Source organism: Bubalus kerabau, chromosome 4 (genome assembly GCF_029407905.1).
Source record: "Bubalus kerabau isolate K-KA32 ecotype Philippines breed swamp buffalo chromosome 4, PCC_UOA_SB_1v2, whole genome shotgun sequence".
NCBI classification, from domain to species: domain Eukaryota; kingdom Metazoa; phylum Chordata; class Mammalia; order Artiodactyla; family Bovidae; genus Bubalus; species Bubalus kerabau.
Window position 1 is genome coordinate 86,342,716 of NC_073627.1, and position 25,569 is coordinate 86,368,284.

At 37.3% G+C, this 25,569-nt stretch overlaps 1 long non-coding RNA gene across 3 annotated transcripts in view; it reads right to left on the minus strand.

The window, feature by feature from the left end:
• LOC129649911 (uncharacterized) overlaps positions 1–25,569 on the minus strand; it is an 85,658-nt gene that overhangs the window by 57,294 nt on the left and 2,795 nt on the right. The window contains exon 2 of one of the 3 annotated variants that reach the window (XR_008713425.1): positions 16,430–16,576. The exons of the other annotated variants lie outside the window; for them this stretch is intronic. This is a non-coding gene — a long non-coding RNA (uncharacterized LOC129649911). The remainder of the gene's footprint in view (positions 1–16,429; positions 16,577–25,569) is intronic. 3 annotated transcript variants of the gene reach the window in all.

Sequence of the window (25,569 nt, forward strand, 5' to 3'; positions counted from 1 at the left end):
ACCTCCACTAGCTTTGTTCATAGCGATGCTTCCTAAGGCCCACTTGACTTCGCATTGCAGGATGTCTGGCTCTAAGTGACTAACCACACCATCATGATTATCTGGGTCATGAAGATCTTTTTTGTATAGCTCTTCTGTGTAGTTTTTCTACCGCTTCTTAATATCTTGGCGCTTAGCAAGACTTTTACAAACACATAGAACTTGACTCATTATTATTTTTTCTTAACCTCATGAATAGTACCACCTTACACAGATCACCGTATTTAGTAATATTTGAATATTATCAAAATCCTTCCTTCCAGCTTCTAAGCTCAATCCACTGCAATGGACACTAGAGGCTATTGTGCCTCTTACTAGGCTGTGTGTGTTTAGGCAAGGTAATTAACCTCTCTGAACTTTATTTTTTCATCTATAAAGAAGGTATAATAATGCCTGAGTCACAGAATGGCTGTATTACATGAGATATTATATGTAAAATATCTGTTACAAAACAAACACTGTATAAGTAATAATAAACCTGTAACACAGTACATGGCACGCTTCCCAGGTGGTGTTAGTCATAAAGTATCCTCCTGCCAATGCAGGAAATGTAAGAGGCATGGGTTCAGTCCCTGAATTGGGAAGATCCCCTGGAGGAGGAAATGCAACCAACCCACTCCAGTATTCTTGCCAGAGTTACACTTTTTATGTAATATCTGTCATTTGTAGTTAATTCATTAATTTTATACCTTAATTTGTATGGTTAACAAATAACTATTATAGAACTAATAATTACAACATAATCATAATATAAAATAGTACCTGTCTTTGTGATGATAATATTACTATTATAGAAAATTTTATTTACACTGGTTTTGTGGGAATAACATTTTAATCACATTCAACTTCTCTCATTAATAGTGATATTCAGATTTTGTGTTTCATCTTGTGAAAAACTAAGACAGCAAATTATAAAGGGAGAAGAGACAGAAGGAAAACAAAGCAAGAAGGAGCAAGAACTGCAAAAATGCTGTGTAGAGATGGGTCTTGCAGGGTGAAAGCAATTAACAGCCATATGGTCAGAGAGTTAGCTGTTTAGTCCACAGAGGTATACAAATGGAAACTACAGAGATCATTCCAGATGTGTGAATGGAAGAAAAATATGATTAAATCATAAGAATAAAAAGCCCAAAGTAGAAGAATCTATCATTCACTACATTTTGAAATATGATGGTCATGGCATAAACCCTGAGAAAAAGAGAAAACATACAGCTCTAGATGCCAACATATAGGAAGTATACAAAGAAAAAAGGAAATATTTGAAGGATTAAGTGAAGTAGTAAAAAATAAAGGTCCTAGATCTAGAAATTATAGAGCATTGACATAAGGAAAATCTGTAGGGAAATTGATTACCCAGGAACTCTTTGTGTCTGTGGCTTATAATAATGGTGAATCATAGGAAAATAGACAGGGACAGATTTATGTTTAATTTACAAAATATTATTTAAAAACATGAAATTCACATGTGAAAACATATTATCATAAGTCCAACTCGGGGAGGGGATACAATGGTTATTATAATATTCTATCCTCAGAGTGGTTGCACCAGTTAATTAGCACCAGTACGTAATGACTGTGGATCACAAGAAACTGTGGAAAATTCTGAAAGAGATGGGAATACAAGACCTGCCTCCTGAGAAATCTGTACACAGGTCAGGAAGCAAGAGTTATAACTGGACATGGAACAACAGACTGGTTCCACATTGGGAAAGGAGTACCTCAAAGCTGTATATTGTCACCCTGTTTATTTAACTTATATGCAGAGTACATCATGAGAAATGTTGGGCTGGAGGAAGCACAAGCTGGAATCAAGATTGCTGGGAGAAATATCAATAACCTCAGATATGAAGATGACACCACCCTTATGGCAGAAAGTGAATAAGAACTAAAGAACCTCTTGATGAAAATGAAAGAGGAGAGTGAAAAAGTTGGCTTAAAGCTCAACATTCAGGAAACTAAGATGATGGCATCTGGTCCCATCACTTCATGGCAAATGGGGAAACCATGGAAACAGTGACAGACTTTATTTTTTTGGGCTCACAAATCACCGCAGATGGTGACTGCAGCCATAAAATTAAAAGATGCTTGCTCCTTGAAAGAAAAGTTACGACAACCCAGACAGCATATTAAAAAGCAGAGACATTACTTTGCCAATAATGGTCCATCTAGTCAAAGCTTTGGTTTTTCCAGTAGTCATGTATGGATGTGAGAGTTGGACTGTGAAGAAAGCTGAGAGACAAAGAATTGATGCTTTTGAACTGTGGTGTTGATGAAGACTTTTGAGAGTCCCTTGGACTTCAAGGAGATCCAACGAGTTAATCCTAAAGAAAATCAGTCCTGAATATTCATTGGAAGGACTGATGCTGAAGCTGAAACTCCAATAGTTTGGCCACCTGATGTGAAGAACTGACTCATTTGAAAAGACCCTGATGCTGCGAAAGATTGAAGGCAGGAGGAGAAGGGGACGACAGAGGGTAAGATGGTTGGATGGCATCACCAACTCGATGGACATGAGTTTGAGTAAGCTCTAGGAGTTAGTAATGGACAGGGAAGCCTGGCATGCTACAGTCTATGGGGTCACAAAGAATATGGATATGTGGCACCCCACTCCAGTATTCTTGCCTGGAAAATCCCATGGGCGGAGGAGCCTGGTGGGCTGCAGTCCACGGGGTCGTTAAGAGTCAGACAGGACTAAACGACTTCACTTTCACTTTTCACTGTCATGCATTGGAGAAGGAAATGGCAACCCACTCCAGTATTCTTGCCTGGAGAATCCCAGGGACGGTGGAGCCTGGTGGGCTGCTGTCTCTGGGGTCACACAGAGTCGGACACGACTGAAGCGACTTAGCATCAGCAGCAACAGCAGACCGAACAAAGTGAACTGAAGTAATGATTCATCGATGATACTTATAATATTGATAGCAGGTCAAATTTTATGAAAATAAAACTAATAGAAATCAATATAAGGTCCCGCAAATCACAAGATTAAGTATAGACATACAGAACTGTGGAAAGGCTTAGGAGAAACTTAACTGGAAAGAACATTAGTGTTGTAATTGAGTGGACTTTAGGAGACATTGACATATTTATGGAATGCATCATTTTTATAATCACTTCTATTTGTGATTCAAATTCAAGGAAGCAAGAAAGTTGAAAAAAGTATTGACCTCCCTGTATCACTGATTCTCAGGCTTTCCATTTATGTGGGGATTTATTTCCAATAATGATTTAGTTTAGATGTAAGCTGATTTATGCTTTCTTAGTAACAGCTGGAGTGGCGTGGGCTTTTTTTCTATCAGCCCAAATATTTCTTAAAAAGTTCACATACATCATTGTATCATAAAGAATTCAGTATTAGCCCTGACCTTAAATATACTGGCATAGCTATTTATTCAGTCCTGAGAATTGTCAGGCATGTTGATGGTGCTCCGCTGATATGCATTGTGGCTCTCTCCACACAGCAGAGCTGAGTTTGCTGGGATTGGTGCCGGTTCATCTCTGTCACAAAGGACAGCTTCTCTCATTCCTTTTTGACTTTGCCTTTTATCCTTGTAATTAAGACTTCTTTGATTTTGTTTGGCAACTCACCATCCATGGAAAAGGATGGCAAGCCTAGGAAACTGGCTCTTTCACAATTTCACAGGGTCCTTGATTAAACCCTGTTCAATTCTGAGAGTCTTAATCAAGGTAATTATCTGACTGAGGATATCTGCATGTGCATGCACTCCTCTGGTGGGTTCCTCCAACAGCTGCAAGGTGCTTTGGATGTGGCGGCTCTCCATAATGGGCCCACTGTGGAGGAGTGGTGTGCGTGGATCAGTGGCTCTTTTTAGCGTAGTCCTAAGTGTATGTCTTATATTGATTTGTTTTTAAAACCTTCCAGCCTTCAGAATGGGAGAAGATAATAGCAAATGAAGCAACTGACAAACAACTAATCTCGAGAATATACAAGCAACTCCTACAGCTCAACGCCAGAAAAATAAATGACCCAATCAAAAAATGGGCCAAAGAACTAAATAGACATTTCTCCAAAGAAGACATACAGATGGCTAACAAACACATGAAAAGATGCTCAACATCACTCATTATCAGAGAAATGCAAATCAAAACCACTATGAGGTACCATTTCACACCAGTCAGAATGGCTGCGATCCAAAAGTCTACAAGTAATAAATGCTGGAGAGGGTGTGGAGAAAAGGGAACCCTCTTACACTGTTGGTGGGAATGCAAACTAGTACAGCCACTATGGAGAACAGTGTGGAGATTCCTTAAAAAACTGGAAATAGAACTGCCTTATGATCCAGCAATCCCACTGCTGGGCATACACACTGAGGAAACCAGAAGGGAAAGAGACACGTGTACCCCAATGTTCATCGCAGCACTGTTTATAATAGCCAGGACATGGAAGCAACCTAGATGTCCATCAGCAGATGAATGGATAAGAAAGCAGTGGTACATATACACAATGGAGTATTACTCAGCCATTAAAAAGAATACATTTGAATCAGTTCTAATGAGGTGGATGAAACTGGAGCCTATTATACAGAGTGAAGTAAGCCAGAAAGAAAAACGCCAATACAGTATACTAACGCATATATATGGAATTTAGAAAGATGGTAACAATAACCCTGTGTACAAGACAGCAAAAGAGACACTGATGTATAGAACAGTCTTATGGACTCTGTGGGAGAGGGAGAGGGTGGGAAGATTTGGGAGAATGGCATTGAAACATGTAAAATATCATGTATGAAACGAGTCGCCAGTCCAGGTTCGATGCACGATACTGGATGCTTGGGGCTGGTGCACTGGGACGACCCAGAGGGATGGTATGGGGAGGGAGGGGGAAGGAGGGTGCAGGATGGGGAACACATGTATACCTGTGGCAGATTCATTTTGATATTTGGCAAAACTAATACAATTATGTAAAGTTTAAAAATAAAATAAAATTAAAAATAAAATAAAATAAAACCTTCCAAATGTGTGCAAAGCAGGCTGCTTATTTTGTGCCAGAAGGCTAGATTAGGTAATTTGTCATAATGCTACATTCAACCCTTTAATATATTTCACCATAATTCTCACACCAGAGTGCACTAGTTACTTATCTAGCACACTCAGTACTTTCCCCAAAATACAACAGGAAATTCAATCCAGAGAAAGGACAGACGGCATCAGTCATTTTGTGCCATGACAGGTTTACCAAATGCTACATGTTTTAACTTTGTTAATTAGCCAATAGTGCAGAAAACACAAATTAAAATAAATTGTAATGTTAGAAATGTGCTGTCAAGGAAATATAAATATCTGTTGGTCAAAATAGTTTGGGGATCTAGTGTTGCATATAACTACTGAACTTAGCAGTTTGTTTTGTTATAGTGTTTTGTCCAAGAAAGTTCATCTGGAGTTGGGGGTCTAAAGACTTTCTTAGAAATAATCCAGTCTTTTCCCTTTGATTTATACCTCATATATGCATCTGTCTAACCTGAGCTATTATCTATTTCTGTTTTCCATTTCTTTCCATCAAGGCCTTTAGTTTGTGGATGGAAGCTAGATGAGAATCCTTTAGTCATGACATTTCAGAAGAGGAAGGCTTTGGAGAGCCTCCAAACCAGAATTTTAGTTTCTGCATTTCAGTTAGAGATTTTATTTTTTAATTTGCTAAACTCATTCATAATAATATAATTCTAGTGAACAGTTATGGAAATTTCTCACTAACTTCAAGTTTTTGATATGAGTTACACAGAATGGTTCTGTGAAGACCTACAAGACCTTCTAGACCTAACACCCAAAAAAGATGTCCTCTTCATTATAGGTCTCTTCCCGACCCCATGGACTGCAGCCTACCAGGCTCCTCCGTCCATGGGATTTGTCAGGCAAGAGTACTGGAGTGGGGTGCCATTGCCTTCTCTGGTCATTATAGGGCACAGGAATGCAAAAGTAGGAAGTCACGAGCCACTTGGAGTAACAGGCAAATTTGGCCTTGGAGTATGAAATGAAGCAGGGCAAAAGCTAACAGAATTTTGCCAAGAGAACACACTGGTCATAGCAAACTCCCTCTTTCAACAACACAAGAGAAGACTCTATACATGGACATCACCAAATGGTCAATACTGAAATCAGATTGATTACATTCTTTGCAGCCACACATGGAGAAACACTATACAGTCAGCAAAAACAAGACCGGGAGCTGACTGTGGCTCAGACCATGAACTCCTTATTGCCAAATTCGGGCTGAAATTGAAGAAAGTAGGGAAAACCACCAGACCATTCAGGTATGAACTAAATCAAATCCCTTATGATTCTACAGTGGAAGTGAGAAATAGATTCAAGGGATAAGATCTGATAGACAGTGCCTGAAGAACTGTGGATGGAGGTTCATGGCATTGTACAGGAGGCAGTGATCAAGACTATCCCCAAGGAAAAGAAATGCTAAAAGGCAAAATGGCTGTCTGGGGAGGCCTTACAAATAGCTGTGAAAAGAAGAAAAGATAAAGGCAAAGGAGAAAAGGAAAGATACACCCATTTGAATGCAGAGTGCCAAAGAATAGCAAGGAGAGATAAGAAAGCCTTCCTCAGTGATCAATGCAAAGAAATAGAGGAAAACAGTAGAATGGGAAAGACTAGAGATCTCTTCAAGAAAATTAGAGATACCAAGGGAACATTGCATGCAAAGATGGGCTCAATAAAGGACAGAAATGGCATGGATCTAACCAGAAGCAGAAGATATTAAGAAGATGTAGCAAGAGTGCACAGTAGAACTATACAAAAAAGATCTTCATGATCAAGATAACCATGATGGTGTTATCACTCACCTAGAGCCAGACATCATGAAATGCGAAGTCAAGTGGGCCTTACGAAGCATCACTATGAACAAAGCTAGTGAGGTGATGGAATTCCAGTTGAGCTATTTCAAATCCTAAAAGATGATGCTTTGAAAGTGCTGCATTCAATATGCCAGCAAATTTGGACAACTCAGCAGTGGACACAGGACTGGAAAAGGTCAGTTTTCATTCCAATCCCAAAGAAAGGCAATGCCAATTGCACTCATCCCACACGCTAGCAAAGTAATGGCCAAAATTTTCTAAGCCAGTCTTCAACAGTACATGAACTGTGAACTTTCAGATGTTCCAGCTGGATTTAGAAAAGGTAGAGGAACCAGAGATCAAATTGCCAACTTCCGCTGGATCTTCAAAAAAGGAAGAGAGTTCCAGAAAAACATCTACTTTTGCTTTACTGACTATGCCAAAGCCTTTAACTGTGTGGATCAAAATAAACTGTGGAAAATTCTTCAAGAGATGGAATACCAGACCCCCTGACCCGCCTCCTGAGAAATCTGCATGCAGATCAAGAAGCAACACTTAGAACTGGACATGGAACAAGAGACTGGTTCCACATCAGGAAAGGAGTACCTCAGGCTGTATATTGTCACCCTGTTTATTTAACTTATATGCAGAGTACATCATGCAAAATGCCAGGCTGGAGGAAGCACAAGCTGGAATCAAGATTGCTGGGAGAAATATCAATAACCTCAGATACGCAGATGACACCACCCTTATGGCAGAAAGTGAGGAAGAACTAAAGAGCCTATTGATGAAAGTGAAAGAGAAGAGTGAAAAAGTTGGCTTAAAGCTCAACATTCAAAAAACTAAGATCATGGCATTCAGTCCCATCACTTCATGGCAAATAGATGGGGAAAAAATGGAAACAATGAGAGACTTTATTTTTTTTGAGCTCCAAAATCACTGCAGATGATGACTGTAGCCATGAAATTAAAAGATGCTTGTTCCTTGGAAGAAAAGTTATGACTAATGTAGACAGCATATAAATAAGCAGAGACGTTACTTTGCCAACAAATGTCTGTCTAGTCGAAGCTTTGGTTTTTCCAGTAGTCATGTATGGATGTGAGAGTTGGACTATAAAGAAAGCTGAGTGATGAAGAATTGATGTTTTTGAACTGTGGTGTTGGAGAGGACTCTTGAGAGTCCCTTGGACTGCATGGGGATCCAACCAGTCCATCCTAAAGAAAATCTGTCCTGAATATTCATTGGAAGCATTGATGCTGAAGCTGAAACTCCAATGCTTTGGCCCTCTGAATCAAAGAACCGACTCATTTGAAAAGACCCTGATGCTGGGAAAGATTGAAGGCAGAAGGAGAAGGGGACAGCAGAGGATGAGATGGTTGGATGACATATCTGACTTGATGGATATTTGTTTGAGTAGACTCTGGGAGCTGGTCATGGATAGGGAAGCTTGGCACGCCACAGTCCATGGGGTCACAAAGAGTAGAACAGGACTGAGTGACTGAACTGAACTGACACCGATTATAAGCCAAATATTTTAAATCACTTGGGTATAATATCTAATAGCATAATGTTAATTAAATAAAACATCCAAAATATACATACATATAAAATTACATTATCTCTTCCATTTGTTAATTCACATTAAATAAATATGTAAGAAAAAAATAGCTTTGATGACAAAAAATGTAAAGGCTCTATTTTATATTTTTGTGTTTAGATGAAATATGCTTTTATCAAAATGGATAAAAACTGCTTTCATGTCCTCATGTTTAGAATTCTTAAGCAATTAAAAATTAACTTCCATATATTGTCTTAGATAACAAAATAAGAGAGACCATGCTAGGTACTTTTTGCAAGTATTTCTCCTTTAAAGATATATTACCAGTATGAATCATTTTAAATTCTAGTGTCTGATTTTATTTATAAGGTATTTGTTTCTCATATATGAAAATCACAATAGAAAAGAAATGTTACTAAGTATATTTTTCAACATTTTCTTGCTGTGCCACTTAGGAATTTGCTAAGATGAATTCAGTTGGATCTGGCAACTGAATTATTATTATTATTATTTTGACATAAATTTCTAGTAGAGTATCTTACCTATATGTTTCTCTAACTTGTTGCTTTTCAATATTTGAGTTCCTCATACTACCTTTTTTAAAATAGTTATCTATATTCCAGAACAAAAATATGTGGCTAAAATCAAACATTTCAAAATTAGGTAACAGACTAAATAATAAGGTGGAAGGACAGGAGATGTGTATGAGAGTATTACTTTCTGTAAGCAGGAAGATAAAACTGTCTGGAATAAGGGGAATTCTTGATTATTTTTAATTTGAAATAAAAATATTCTTAATTTCAAACAGATGTTGCAGAATCTTAGCTATTATCAATTTGGAGTGGTCAGTATACATATCTAAAAAATTTAAGTGTCCATCAACATTTGAGAAGATAAAGAGGATGTGATTATATTGAATCTATAAAAAGAAATGTAACTCAGCCATAAAAAGAATGAAATACTGCCATTTGGCAGCAAAGTAGCTAGTCCTAGAGAATATTATCCTGACTAAAATAAGTAAGAGAAAGACAAATAATGTATGATATCACTTATGGTAAGAATCTAAACAATAAAACAAACATGTACGCGCAAAACAGTAATAGACTCACAGACTCAGAAGACAAGCTTTTGGTTGTCAAATGGTAGAGGGGAGAGGAAGAGGCGAGGGGCAAATTAGGGTTCAGGGACTAGAAGAAGCAAACTACTATGTATAAAATAGATAAGCAACAGAATATGTTGTATCAGATCAGTCGCTCAGTTGTGTCCGACTCTTTGCGACCCCATGAATCGCAGCACGCCAGGCCTCCCTGTCCATCACCAACTCCCAGAGTTCACTGAGACTCACGTCCATGGAGTCAGTGATGCCATCCAACCATCTCATCCTCTGTCGTCCCCTTCTCCTCCTGCCCCCAATCCCTCCCAGCATCAGAGTCTTTTCCAATGAGTCAACTCTTCACATGAAGTGGCCAAAGTACTGGAGTTTCAGCTTTAGCATCATTCCTTCCAAAGAAATCCCAGGGCTGATCTCCTTCAGAATGGACTGGTTGGATCTCCTTGCAGTCCAAGGGACTCTCAAGAGTCTTCTCCAACACTACAGTTCAAAAGCATCAATTCTTCGGCACTCAGCCTTCTTCACAGTCTCACTCTCACATCCATACATGACCACAGGAAAAACCATAGCCTTGACTAGATGGACCTTTGTTGGCAAAGTAATGTCTCTGCTTTTCAATACACTACCTAGGTTGGTCATAACTTTCCTTCCAAGGAGTAAGTGTCTTTTAATTTCGTGGCTGCAATCACCATTTGCAGTGATTTTGGAGCCCCCCAAAATAAAGTCTGATGCTGTTTCCACTGTTTCCCCATCTATTTCCCATGAAGTGATGGGACCGGATGCCATGATCTTTGTTTTCTGAATGTTGAGCTTTAAGCCAATTTTTCACTCTCCTCTTTCACCTTCATCAAGAGGCTTTTGAGTTCCTCTTCACTTTCTGCCATAAGGGTGGTGTCATCTGCATATCTGAGGTTATTGAGATTTCTCCCAGCAATCTTGATTCCAGCTTGTGTTTCTTCCAGCCCAGCGTTTCTCATGATGTACTCTGCATATAAGTTAAATAAGCAGGGTGATAATATACAGCCTTGACGTACTCCTTTTCCTATTTGGAACCAGTCTGTTGTTCTGTGTCCAGTTCTAACTGTTGCTTCCTGACCTGCATATAGATTTCTCAAGAGGCAGGTCAGGTGGTCTGGTATTCCCATCTCTTTCAGAATTTTCCACAGTTTATTGTGATCCACACAAAGGCTTTGGCATAGTCAATAAAGCAGAAATAGATGTTTTTCTGGAACTCTCTTGCTTTTTCCATGATCCAGTGGATGTTGGCAATTTGATCTCTGGTTCCTCTGCCTTTTCTAAAACCAGCTTGAACATCAGGAAGTTCATGGTTCACGTATTACTGAAGCCTGGCTTGGAGAATTTTGAGCATTACTTTACTATCATTGAGATGAGTGCAACTGTGTGGTCGTTTGAGCATTCTTTGGCATTGCCTTTCTTTGGGATTAGAATGAAAACTGACCTTTTCCAGTCCTGTGGCCACTGCTGAGGTTTCCAAATTTGCTGGCATATTGAGTGCAGCACTTTCACAGCATCATCTTCCAAGATTTGAAATAGCTCAACTGGAATTCCGTCACCTCCACTAGCTTTGTTCATAGTGATGCTTTCTAAGGCCCACTTGACTTCACATTCCAGGATGTCTGGCTCTAGGTCAGTGATCACACCATCGTGATTATTTGGGTCGTGAAGATCTTTTTTGTACAGTTCTTCTGTGATTTCTTGCCACCTCTTCTTAATATCTTCTGCTTCTGTTAGGTCCATACAAGTTCTGTCCTTTATCGAGCCCATCTTTGCATGAAATGTCCCCTTGGTATCTCTAATTTTCTTGAAGAGATCTCTAGTCTTTCCCATTCTGTTGTTTTCCTCTATTTCTTTGCTTTGATCACTGAGGAAGGCTTTCTTATCTTTCCTTGCTATTCTTTGGAAGTCTGCATTCAGATGCTTATATCTTTCCTTTTCTCCTTTGCTTTTGGCTTCTCTTCTTTTCACAGCTATTTGTAAGGCCTCCCCAGACAGCCATTTTGCTTTTTTGCATTTCTTTTCCCTGGGGATGGTCCTGATCCCTTTCTCCTGTACAATGTCGCAAACCTCATTCAATAGTTCATCAGGCACTCTATCGGATCTAGGCCCTTAAATCTATTTCTCACTTCCACTATATAATCATAAGGGATTTGATTTAGGTCATACCTGAATGGTCTAATGGTTTTCCCTATTTTCTTCAATTTAAGTCTGAATTTGGCAATAAGGAGTTCATGATCTGAGCCACAGTCAGCTCCCGGTCTTGTTTTTGTTGACTGTATAGAGCTTCTCCATCTTTGTCTGCAAAGAATATAATCAATCTGATTTCGATGTTGACCATCTGGTGATGTCCATGTGTAGAGTCTTCTCTTGTGTTGTTGGAAGAGGGTGTTTGCTATGACCAGTGCATTTTCTTGGCAAAACTCTATTAGCCTTTGCCCTGCTTCATTCCATATTCCAAGGCCAAATTTTCCTGTTACTTATAAAAGACAGTATATGAATTCATTTATAAGATATGAGAAAATAGCCAAATCTATAGAATCAGGAGGTAGATTAGCAGTTGCCAGAGGCTTGCGGAAGGCAAGTATGGAGAATGACTTCTCATGGGTCCATTTCTTTCAGGGGTGATAAAGATATTATAAAATCAGTAGTGAAATTTGCACATTTTTCTGAATCTACCGAAAACCATTGAATTGTATATATTAAATGGCTAAATTGCATTGGTATATGAATTATATGTCAATAAAGCTGCTTTTAAAAACCAAAAATACATGCACACACACACAACAAACCGGATTCATTTTGTTTTTAATATTTACCTGACAGCTTTTTGTTGCTCTTGACTCTAAGAAAATGGTCATGTTACTTAACATTTGTGTGTTCACTGTATCACTGTATTTTATAGTATAATTATAAAGATTTAAAGAGATAATATTTGGAAATTGATAAGCCCAGTACTTGATCCAAGTAACAAATCAAGATATTAGTTCCTTATCCTCCTCCTATTCTTATCTCATTGTTTTACTATTATGTTTACAAAATTTTCTATGTCTCTGTGGCTTTTTTCCTCCAATTCCTCCATATGGCTTTCAATATCTCCCTATTACTATTTCACAGTCCATGCCAGGTGGCTGCTAATTATCTTCTACCAATCACCTTGACAATATTCTCCATGAGCATTCCAACAGTGATTGCAAAACTCACTTTCTTTATACACAGTCCAGTGAATCAGAATACTTTAAAGACTAGTATGTTTTTGTGCAGTAATAAAAAAGAAACTACAATTCAGAAGTTGATTTTTTATGTGCTCCAAACCAACAATTCTTCAAGCACCCAACCATTAACTTGGCATTTTTCCTTTTTCACAACAGAGAGTATTGGTAAAGCTTGAGGAACTTATATTTTCTTATAAAGGAAAATATAAGAATGGAATAAGGGAAGTTTTCATCAGAGAGTCAGTGTAACACCAGAATGATTCTTTTTTCACCTTTGAAAGGCATGTTTTATGTATTAATTAAAAATAAACTGGTACACTCTACTCTGTATATATTTTTACTATAATTTTTTAATAATAATACACAAAACTAAAACCAGTCACATTACAGACTACTAGAAAAGTACTCTTATGTTTTAGTGGTGATCTCAAAGAGGGATATCTTTCCTTCTCTCTTACTGGAGAATTTTCAAATTTTCTATAACCGAGCATGTGTTACTTTTGTGTAAGAAAAAAAATTACATGAACATTTAGAATAAGAAGATGGGTAGTATCTTAGGTAACTTGTATTTAAACATATTTGGACACACAAAAAAATTGAGGTGTCAATAGTCAGAGGGACTTATTACAGTGAATGTAGTTGAACGTGGGTACCAATGTCAGCAGCTTTTTGTAGAGACTCCCCACAAATCTATGAGACATGCAGTGACAATTCTTAGAACAAGTAATCAAGGTTATTTCAGCAAGCAGCTGTCTTACAAACACCTCCAGGATACCTTTGAAGGTTGAAGGATGTTGATCAAAGCAAAGTCTCTTGTGAGACTTCAGAGACATTTCAGCAGGACATTAAAACAAAACGAGGGAACTGACATCAACTTAACTTCCCACCCTAATGTGGTTAGTCCTACCGGCTCCATGCCTCTGATGTTATGCATGCCCAATGATTTAGATGACAACGCATTGCTCTCACCATAGCAAAAATAGGACAATAGCTATTAGTGTATATTCCATGCCCATAAATGTTTAGGACAGAAAGCCCCAGTTTACTAGGATTAACTTCTCTTTTATAGGGCAAAATGGTACCTTGGAAACTTTGCCTTTCCCCAAGGAAGGGCTAAGGAGAGGTCATTCAGTAGTACTACAGAATTAATCCTGCTCTATATCAACTTTTCACACAGGACAGACAAACAGAAGACCCCCAATTGCCTATCCCTATCTTGGGCTCCTGAAGGAAACACTTCACTCTGTGTTAACTGGTAAGACTCAGAAATGCAGAAAGACATTGATTTAAAAAGGCAAAGTCTTAAAATTCTCTAGTGAATAGATTTGCAAGGGTGAAAATAATTTTCCCATTCACATTCCATTGGGCACATTTGAAGTTTTAAGAAATTCTATGAACAAAGTATAATATGGATACACATTGCTGCTGCTGCTAAGTCGCTTCAGTCATGTCCAACTCTGTGCGGCCCCATAGATGGCAGCCCACCAGGCTCCTCTGTCCCTGGGATTCTCCAGGCAAGAACACTGGAGTGGTTTGCCATTTCCTTCTCCAATGCATGAAAGTGAAGTCGTTCAGTCGTGTCTGACTCTTTGCGACCCCATGGACTGTAGCATGCCAGGCCCCTCCGTCCATGGGATTTTCTAGGCAAGAGTACTGGAGTGGGGTACCGTTGTCTTCTCCAGAGAAGGATACACATTACCAAGTTCTATTGAAGTCACAACATTCCCAAACAGCCAAGAACAGGAAACATATTTGAAGGATGAGCAATCAGAAATTTCAATGTTACAAGATACATATAATATTTAGTTTTTAAATTCTAATATATGTTACCTCTTCTCTCACCATGTTATTGTTCCCCTGAACTAAAAGATTAACTCCAAGTCTTCACTAAAAGAGGAAAATACTGGTTATCCTATCACTATGGACATACCTAGCTTGCTTACTTAATACAGCTCTGCTGTGCTTAGTTGCTCAGTCGAGTCTGACTCTTAGTGTGTGACCCCATGGACTGTAGCCCTCCAGGCTCCTCTGAACTTGGGGATTCCAGGCAAGGATACTGGAGTGGGTTTCCATGCCCTTCTCCAGGGGATATCCCCAACCCAGGGATTGAAGCCAGGTCTCCTGTGTTGCAGGCAGATTCTTTACTGTCTGAGCCATCAGGGAAGCCCACTTAATACAGGGAAAAGGGAAACCATATTCACTTTCCTGCATGCTCCTCCTCCCTCCCTCCTTCCACAGCACTTCCCCCCCCCCCCCACACACTCACATACACACACAAACAGGAACATTTATGTGTACCAGAGAACTCTGATATATCTAGCTCTCCTTCCTTTTTTTCCTTTTTGTCTTTGTATGAGAACAGAATCAGAAGGTTGATTTCAGTTCCTGTTCACATAATTATCAAGGAAAATTGGACATTGTCTTGTCCACCAATAAGGTAACCTAAACTTTGAATCTAGGGGGAATACAAGACTATAGTTGCAGCTTGTTACACCTCATGGGCTTCCCTTGTGGCTCAGCTGGTAAAGAATATGCCTACAATGTGGGAGACCTGGGTTCGATCCCTGGGTTGGGAAGATCCCCTGGAGAGGGGAAAGGCTATCCACTCCAGTATTCTGGTCTGGAGAATTCCATGGACTATATAGTCCACGGGGTCACAAAGAGTCGAACATGACTGAGTGACTTTCACTTCACTTCTCACCTCATGACCTAGGATTACATGGATTGTTCACTTAGTGAAATCCAGTCTATGTTAACTAGAGAGAGGAGAAAAGATCTATGAAATAGAAGAAGTTCACAAAAGCTGGTGGTCTTAATTAATAGACAATGAACACACTGATGTGAGAAACTGGATTAAAGTTTGAGTTTTCCTTACCAGAAACCACCACACATTGATGTTCTCTAATTGTGATTGTAAACTCTAAGACATTTCTTGATTTGGCCTCAAACCATATTTCCGAGCATCACATTCAACTTGTTGTGCTTTTCCTAGCATGACTTTTATGCTGTCCCAAACCTGCCCCTGTATTTTCTTGCCCGAAGGATTTGGAGTAATTTTCATTGTCCCCAAAGAAAAGTGAAAAATGCAGAGTTATTTCAGTCTGTTCTGTTAATGGACTTGGATCATGCCATTATTGTAGCACTTAATGCATTCTGATTTTTCTTAAACTGAGTTTTGTATGTCTCTAAACTATAAACTTCCTGAGGGCAAGAACCATTTGTTACTTTAAGTATTAACAGAATGAATCCTGGAGTCACATAACCAGAAATAATACCTAGCCTTTGTAACCTAGAGGCTGTTTGGATTTGTGCAAAATTCATAACCTCTTTGAGCCTCAGTTTCCTAATTCATGCCTCAGCAATATATCTGATACAGCTGTAATGAGGTTTAAACATGATGGTGTATTGAGTTAGGGAGTATGGGGTCGACATGTACACACTGGTATATTTCAAATGGATAACCAATAAGGACCTACTGTATAGCACAGGGAACTCTGTTCAACGTTATGTGGCAGCCTGGATGGGAGGGGAGTTTGGGGGAGAATGAATACATGTATATGTAAGGCTGAGTTCCCTTGCTGTTCATCTGAAACTGTCACAATATTGTTAACTAGCTATAGTGAAAAGAAAGTGAAAGTGTTAGTCATTCAGTCATGTCTGACTCTTTGTGACCCCATGGACTGTAGCCTACCAGATTCCTCTGTCCGTGGAATTCTTCAGGCAATTATACTAGAGTGGGTTGCCATTCCTTTCTCCAGGGGATCTTCCCAACCCAGGGATCGAACTCAGGTCTCCCACATTTCAAGCAGGTTCTTTACCAGCTGAGCCACCAGGGAATCTAATATAAAATTAAAAAAAAATCGCTTACCACAGTGGCAAACAATGAATACTGTTATTATTATCTGTACCTCCCAGAATGCCTAGCATAGGGTTAAGATTATATTGATCTTCACCATAACAGTTTTAATTATTGAATGAACAAAAATATTTTCTTTATAAGTCACTGAAGTTTCTTAGTCTTTTAAAAAGTTTGTGACAACTAAGAAGAAACAACCAAAAAAGTTATTTGTGTGTGCAACAAATAAGTCTGTGCAAACATCCAGACCAATGGGAACACTGTAAGTGGTGAGCTGCAAGCACTTCCTTGGAAGAAGAAAGAAATGCAAAGATATGCACAGGATATCATCTATCTGAGATTAGTGTATTAGTGCTCTCATTGACACTATCAGGAAACCCACCTGCTAAAGCCCTGTCTGGGAATCCTCAGGGGCTCTGATGCAAAATAATAGCTAGTGTACATAAGAAACCAGGTCACCGGCCTGGAAATGGCCCTTATTCAACCTGCCTGTTCTTGTTTGGACTGTGGTGCCACATATAAGAGAAAGAAAATTTTGGCTTTATAGATGAAAGAAAATGATTTACTTTTGCCCCATGGAAATATATCTTTATGATAAAAAAAAGCACATCCTATGGTTTGAAAGTAAACTGGAATGGCAATTACCTATCCGATGGAAACTGAGCTGTCCACTGACAAAGAAAAGTCTTTGAAAGTATTCTTGTTTATTAATCTTACCTTAATGTTAAAAATATCCATGTAGTTTTCTATTATAACTAAAATAGGCATTGTGGCCTTTGAGCAATGGTGCTTCATTATTAAAACTTGCTAATATAGGCCATCCTCATCCTCAATTTATTGTGGAGAAAAATAAAATATTTTTCTTAAAGTGAAATGCTTTCAGCACAGTGTTACAGCCACTATGGAAAAGAGCACGGACGCGCCTCTGAAGCCTAAAAGTAGAGTTTCTGTATGATTCAGCAATCTCACTCCTGTGCATATACCTGGACAAAACTATAATTCAAAAAGATACATGCACTTCTACGTTCACAGTGGCACTATTCACAGTAGCCAAGTCATGGAAGCAGCATAAATGTCCGTCAACAAATGAATGGATAAAGAAGATGTGGTACATATATACAATGAAATACTTGGCCATAAAAAAGAATGAAATAATGCCAGCTGCAGTAACATGGATGCAACTACAGATCATCTTACTAAGTGAAGTAAGTCAGAAAGAGAAAGATAAATGCCATATGATATAACTTATATGTAGAATCTAAAATATGGCACAAATGGACTTATCTACAAAACAGAAGCAACCTTACAGAGAACAGACTTGTGGTTGCCAAGGAGGAGAGAGGGTGGGAGATGGATTGACTGGGAGTTTGGGGTTAGTAGATGCAAGCTATTGCATTTAGAATGTATAAACAGCTCCTACTGTAAAGCACAGAGAACCATATCTAATCTAGGATAAACCATAACTGAAGATAATAGAAAAATAGAATGTAGGTATGTGTATAACTGAGTCACTGTGCTGTACAGCAGGCATTAGCTCAATATTGTAAACCAACTACACTTCAATAAAAAATTTTTAATGAAATGCAAGTGTCTATTGGAACTCCCTTCCTCTTGAGATATAGAAAAGTTTTATTTTAACCACAATTCCATAGCCTGGAAGTCCAAAGCCTGATCCAAGATTTCTGAAACTACCTGGGATTATGATTAGCTGATCAATTCTAATTTGGGGCTCTTGCTTCTTTTGTGTGTGTGTGTGTGTGCCCCCATGAAATCTACATTCTGTACAACATTAACCCAGAGGTAAAACTTAACCCCTTTGCTGTTTTCTACAAGACTATGATTTTAGATTTACTATTGATTTGGGCATCATGAGAGGGGGCCATAATATGCACTGAAGAATAAAAGAATGTAACATGTCATGTAAAACACTCCTATTCTTATAACAGGGAAGAAAAAATCTAACTCCACATTGGATCTATTTTTTTTAAACCTTTGTATTCTATTGCTTTTGCTGCAAGTTTAGAATATTGCTTATAGACTGAAATATATAGGATAGCCCAGTTCTCAAAGTTCTGACCTTAAAGGTATAACTCTTTCCCATTCATATACAGATAAAAAGTTGCAGAACACGTAATAACATTTGTCCCATTGGAGGTTTATAGGAATATCTGGCCTGGTCTATTTGGAGAGCTATAAGAATAAAGGATTCTGACCCCAAGAAGTTTATAACAATCAACCACACTCCTCCTCTTTTAGTATGATAGAAGCCTGAATCCTAACTTGGGTGAGATGGTCCACTAACTTGTCAGTCTTCTGAATTTCCAAATCAAGTTATTTCTTTCCCCAACAGCTTGTCTTACTGGCCTATTGTGCAGCAAGCAGTATGAGATTGTACTTGATGAGTATGAGATTCTCATACTTGTACAGTATGAGATTCTTTAAAAAAAAAAAAACAAAACAACCTTTCAGTCACACCAGCTCTGAAGGCAGAGCTTTTTTCCATCTCTATGGTTCCTTTCTCTTGCTGCTTCATTTTTTCTCTATTTCCCTTCTTTTTCATAGGAAAAAAAAAAATACAAACAATAGTGCTGCTGCTGCTGCTGCTAAGTCGCTTCAGTCGTGTCCGACTCTGTGCGACCCGAGACGGCAGCCCACCAGGCTCCCCCGTCCCTGGGACTCTCCAGGCAAGAACTCTGGAGGGGGTTGCCATTTCCTTCTCCAATACATGAAAGTGAAAAGTGAAAGTGAAGTCGCTCAGTCGTGTCTGACTCCTAGCGACCTCATGGACTGCAGCCTACCAGGCTCCTCCGTCCATGGGATTTTCCAGGCAAGAGTACTGGAGTGGGGTGCCATTGCCTTCTCCGACAAACAATAGTAAACACCTACAAAAATTTTTTATCGATAAAGTCAGTATTGTATGCTGGTTGTGGCATGGACAACATCAAGTGTACTAATATTCACATTATAGGGGTCCTAGACAGAGAAGGCAATGGTAACCCACTCCAGTACTCTTGCCTGGAAAATCCCATGGATGGGGGAGCCTGGTGGGCTGTAGTCCATGAGGTCGCTAGGAGTCGGACACGACTGAGTGACTTCACTTTCACTTTTCACTTTCATGTATTGGAGAAGGAAATGCCAACCCACTCCAGTATTTTTGCCTGGAGAATCCCAGGGACTTAGCCTGATGGGCTGCCGTCTATGGGGTGGCACAGACTCTGACACGGCTGAAGCGACTTAGCAGCAGTAGCAGCAGCAGCAGAAGAGAGAAAAGGACTGAGAAAATATTTGAAGAGAATTATAGCTGAAAAAGTCCTTAACCTGGGAAAAAAAGAAACAGTCACTAAAGTCCAGGAAATCAGAGTCCCATATGGGATTAATCCAAAGAGGAAGAGACAAAGATACACTGTAATCAAAATGACAAAAACTAAAGATGAAGAGAGAATATTAACAGCTGCAATGGAAAAGCAACAAATCATATACAAGTGAACATCCATATGGTTATCAGTTTATTTTTCAGCAGAAACTCTGCAGGCCAGAAGGGAGTGGCATGATATATTTAAAGGGATAAAAAGGAAAAACTTACAACTAAGAAAACTTTACTCAGCAAGGCTCTTGTTCAGATATGATGAAGAAATGAAAAGTTGCACAGATAAGCAAAAGCTAACAGAATTCAGCATCACCAAACCAGCTTTTCAACAAATGTTAAAGATACTTCTCTGGGCAAAAAAGAAAAAGTCACAGCTAGATATAAGAAAATTACAAAAAATAAAAAATCACTGGGAAAGGCAACCATAAAATAAAGGTAGAAAATAATCCACACACAAAAATAGTAGGGAGGTTAAAAGGCAAAACTAGTAAAATCATCTGCATCCACAATAAGCAGTTAAGGGATCCACAAAAAATTAGATGTAAAATATGATCTAAAAAACAGTAATCATGGAGGAGGAGAGTACAAATAAAGGGTTTTTAAAAATTCATTTGAAATTAAGAGATCAGCGACTTAAAACAATCATATGTGTGTGTGTGTGTATATATATGTGTGTGTGTGTGTGTGTGTGTGTGTGTATATATATATATATATATAAACTATTGAGCAAACACTTCATGGTAATTGCAAACCAAAAATTTATAAAAATATATATATGAAAAAGGAATCCAAACATAACACTAAAGATAATTATCAAATCACAAGAGAACAAAAAAAGAACAGGATAGAAAAGATTCTACCAAAAAAAAACGCAAAACAGTTAACAAATGGCAATAAGGACATACATATTGATAATTATCTTAAATGTAAAGGGATTAAATGCTCCAGCCAAAAGACATAAACTTTATAAAAGCTCTCCACAAAGTGAACATAAAGGGAACATACCTCAACATAAAAAAGGCCATTAGGACAAATGCACAGCTGGTATCATACTCAACAGTTAAAAAATAAAAGCATTTCCTCTAAGATCGAAGACAGGACAAGGATGTCCACTCTTACTAGTTTTATTCAACATAGTTTTGGAAGTCCAAGACACAGCAATCAGAGAAGAAACACAAATGAAAGGACTCCAAATTGGAAAGAAGTAAAACTGTTGACAGATGACATTAAAATATACACAGAAAATCCTAAAGACACTACCAGAAAAGCACTTAGAGCTTATTAGTGAATTCAGTCAAGTTGCAGGACACAAAAGTAATATTACAGAAGTCTATTACAAAAGGCTATAGTGCATGTCTATACACTAACAACAAAAGATCAGAAAGAGAAAGTAAGGAAACATTCCCATTTATCACTGCAACAACAACAGAAAAATAAAAAACTAAGAATAAGCCTATCTAGGAAGGCAAAAGGCTTGTACTCTGAACATTATAAGATGCTGATGGAAGATATCAAAGATGACATAAACAGATGGAAAGATATACTGGTTTCTTGGATTGGAAGAATCAATATTGTTGAAATGACCATACTACTCAAGGCAATCTACAGGTTCAATGCAATTCCAATTAAATTACCAATGAAATTTTTCACAGAACTGGAACAAATAATTTTAATATTTGTATGTGAAAACAAAAAGCCCCAAATAGCCAACAATCTTGAGAAAGAAGAATGGACTTAGCAACTTAGCAGCAGTTTGAGCAGCAGTAGTTTGAGCATTCTTTGGCATTGCCTTTCTTTGGGATTGGAATGAAAACTGACCTTTTCCAGTCCTGTGGCCGCTGCTGAGTTTTCCAAATTTGCTGGCATATTGAGTGCAGCACTTTCACAGCATCATCTTTCAGGATTTGAAATAGTTCAACTGGAATTCCATCACCTCCACTAGCTTTGTTTGTAAATTATAAGTATGCATATAATATTTTTTATCCTAGAAATCTTACCATATTTGTATCTGCTATTATTTTTTCCGTTAGTCTTACTATACTATAAGGAATAGACGTCTACACATAAACTAGTTTCTAACATAACACTATATGAGTCTTCAATCTATGGAACATGATTTCATAGGAAGCAAAATAATGAGAAAATGGATATTGTATAATTTCCAACAAGTTTATAAAGGGAGCAAAGCTTTTCAAACTCAAAGGCAACGTCAGGTCAAGACTCTTACTTTGGATTGTGCCACATAAACACTATCACCCAAAGCAAAAAGGTTTTCTTGAGACACTGAAATGAAGCTGTCTAATTCCAGCAGTGTATGGTGTAATGACCAAGACCCAGAGGCTATTTAAACTTGTATCTATAGTAGAGCGTTTCTTTCAATGAAATGATAATCAGAACTATTTAAGGTCATCTTCTGGGTAAAGGAAGAGCATGTGAATAGTAGCTCCAAGGGCACTTAAAAATAAAAACTGACATAAAAGCAGGTGTTGTTAAAAATAAGGGAGAGTGATTGGAAGGGAGAAAACTGATTGGGGAAAAATTAGTGTCAAATTATCTTCGGACCAAGACAGATTCGACTGGGAGTGCCGACTTCTAGCTGCTCCAATTGACCTGGGAGCTCGTTAGAAATGCAAATTCTAGAACTCTCTTCCAAGTGAACTCAATCATACGTTTAGAATCTCTGCGGGAGGAATGTAGGAATCTGTATTTTAACAAATTCTCCTGGTGATTCTTCAGCATGCTCAGATTTGAGAAACAATGAGGTATATGCATTTTTAAGTTACCTACATTCTCTAAAATAATTTAAGTGAGTAATTTGAGAAAGAGCAAACTCAGTTTGGCATTTTATTTTATTTAAAATTTGCTGTTTAATCTTCTCGATTAAACTGAACATCTCCTTTCACTGTTTTAAAAGTAAATTGGTCACTTGGAAGTTAGTGATTTCACACAGAATTCTAGAATTATTTAAATAAATAAATTTCTATCAAGTTTAACATTGGCAGGAAGTTCTGAGCAATTGGATGTTGATTTCTGTGGAAAGATACTATGTCTTCTTTATTTATCTGAGACATTTGGGGCAATCTATATGGTATCAAGTTGTATGAGAGAACTGATAAGAGGGGGTCATTTTATCAAGAATTCTATAGATGCTGGTCTTAATCCAGGTAGAGATTAATGAGTGTTTTTCTGGTTCAATGATAGCCCTAAAGGGCTGATATGGAATCTGAGTTTCCAACACTGAAAGTGATAGATTTTTATATATTGAATAATAAGACAAGAGTATACCGGGAGCAGGAGTTTAAAAATTTCTTAATATAATCTAAATTTGAATAAAATGGTATAGAATTCATTATTTATTTAAAAAGGAAAATGTAGCCAAAGTAAGTGATTTTGAAGATGTAGCCAAAGGTAGGATTTAAGTACTAAAATTTTGAATGTATACATAATAAATATAATTAAATTGTAATGAAATGGTATAGGTTATTGATTTCAAATGTAAAAACTAACCACTTTTTATATACAAAAGCTTTCCATTTTTTCATAGATTTGGTCATGCATTAAATCTTTGCTGTACTGAAATAGTACTGTGCTTATATCACAGTGGTTGTAGAATATTAGATTTTCCTTTGGAATATAGCTTTAAAATATCTGTCAATCATCCTTAAGACTAAAAAATACAGAAACGTATTCTCATGTAATTTTTAAAAATCAGTTTTTAGAATTCTAAAACGGTTCCATCTTTGGCCAGTGGGAATCTTTGACTTGGCTCCTGTGTCTTTTTGACATGATCCCGGTGGTCTTTGATAAACTTGTTTTCTGGTGTGACAAGTTTTCCTGTCCTAGACCTGGTATCAGCCACTTTTTCCCCCTCAGTAGACCTGATTCTTTGTAATGGTGACTAGTTTTTAGAGACTACCTGTGGTTAGGGATTGCTCTGAACAATTTTGAAGTAAATCTTAAAATGTTCAAAAGGACTTTTTTAGTTCTTTAGAGTTGATATCAACTTTCTCTTCCTTACTCACATCCAAACTGGTTACTGTCATTTAAAAAGAGTCCCAATTTTATAAGGACAAACTATAGTATTTGAATGGTTTTATGAACACTTGCTAGTAAGATGGAATGTTCTGTTAGTGTTTATCAATTGTTTATATTGTTTTGTAACTTTTCTGTTCATGCTCTCACTTGATTTGCTGTATTCTTTTCTCCATATATCAAGAATAGAACCTTTTGTCTTTCATTAATTTTTTAAAAATGAAGACTTATATGTTGAATGAGCATTCTAAGAATCAATTTTTAATTAAAGATATTAGATAACCATTAATTGAATACCAATTGTTTGCCACACTACAAATATTTATTGGACACCTATGAGATCCTGGTGATGTAAAGATGAATAAAGTAGAAAATAATTCCTGTTCTTCTTGGGATTCAATTCTAATGGGAATATTAAAACATTTATGATCTCAAATCTACTCATGTAGGAAGGCCATTGTTATAAACAATTTTAAAAATAAGTAAGAATAAAAATCTTCACTTTGGTTAATGTTTGTCTCTTTGAAACATGTATAATATCATATATGAAACGAGTCACCAGTCCTGGTTCGATGCATGATACTGGATGCTTGGGGCTGGTGCACTGGGACGACCTGGAGGGATGGTAATAGGGAGGGAGGAGGGAGGAGGGTTCAGGATGGGGAACACATGTATACCTGTGGCGGATTCATTTTGATATATGGCAATACCAATACAATATTGTAAAGTTAAAAAAATATTAAAAAAATACTAAAATGGCTTATGCCTAAATCCCAACATGATGTAAGTTGAGATCCTTAATATTTTTAAGGATTTACAATGTCCTGTAAACTCAAGAATTAGAATTTCAATCCTTTTAGAGAAATAATACTTCCTGCTTTTTGTTTGAAATATTACTTCCTGTTTTTAGAACACACATTTAACTATGGTAACAATATTATTGTCACAATTATTATGGTGACAATAATGAATATAATATTACTATGCATTGCTATATATACACACAGATGATTCTGTTTATAAATAAAATATAATATTATTATTTGAAACTCTTATATTGGTTAATATTAGCAGATCTGTAACATATGATGAGGTAACATATATTGCGAAAAAAACTTGCTTGCTTACTCTGAAAATTTAAGAAACAGAAATTAGAAGTGTATTTGTAGATTTGTATCAAGCAATGAAACATGCATCTTGAATTTTCTTAGTCACGCTTTTTAATATCCTATTTCATTGATTCTAAAATTATATTCAGACTTTTCCAAAATCATGAATCCAATCTTTAGTCATAAAATACTAGCATTATTTGTATTTTGGAATCATTATGGAAAATTATGTGAATGTTTTAAAGAAATAGATGTTTTCATTAAAAAATAAAATTGAATATTAAGTATTAAATTCTACTATTAAGTGTAATAGTAGAAATAGTTTGTTTAAAAGAAAGTCACATAACTGTTTTAAAGAGACCTGACCTAGAAAGGAGAATGCTAAGAAATTTATAAAATATTATTTATCTTCACTCTCACAAAGTGACCACCATGAATAACATTGAGATGTGTGTTATGGGGTCATT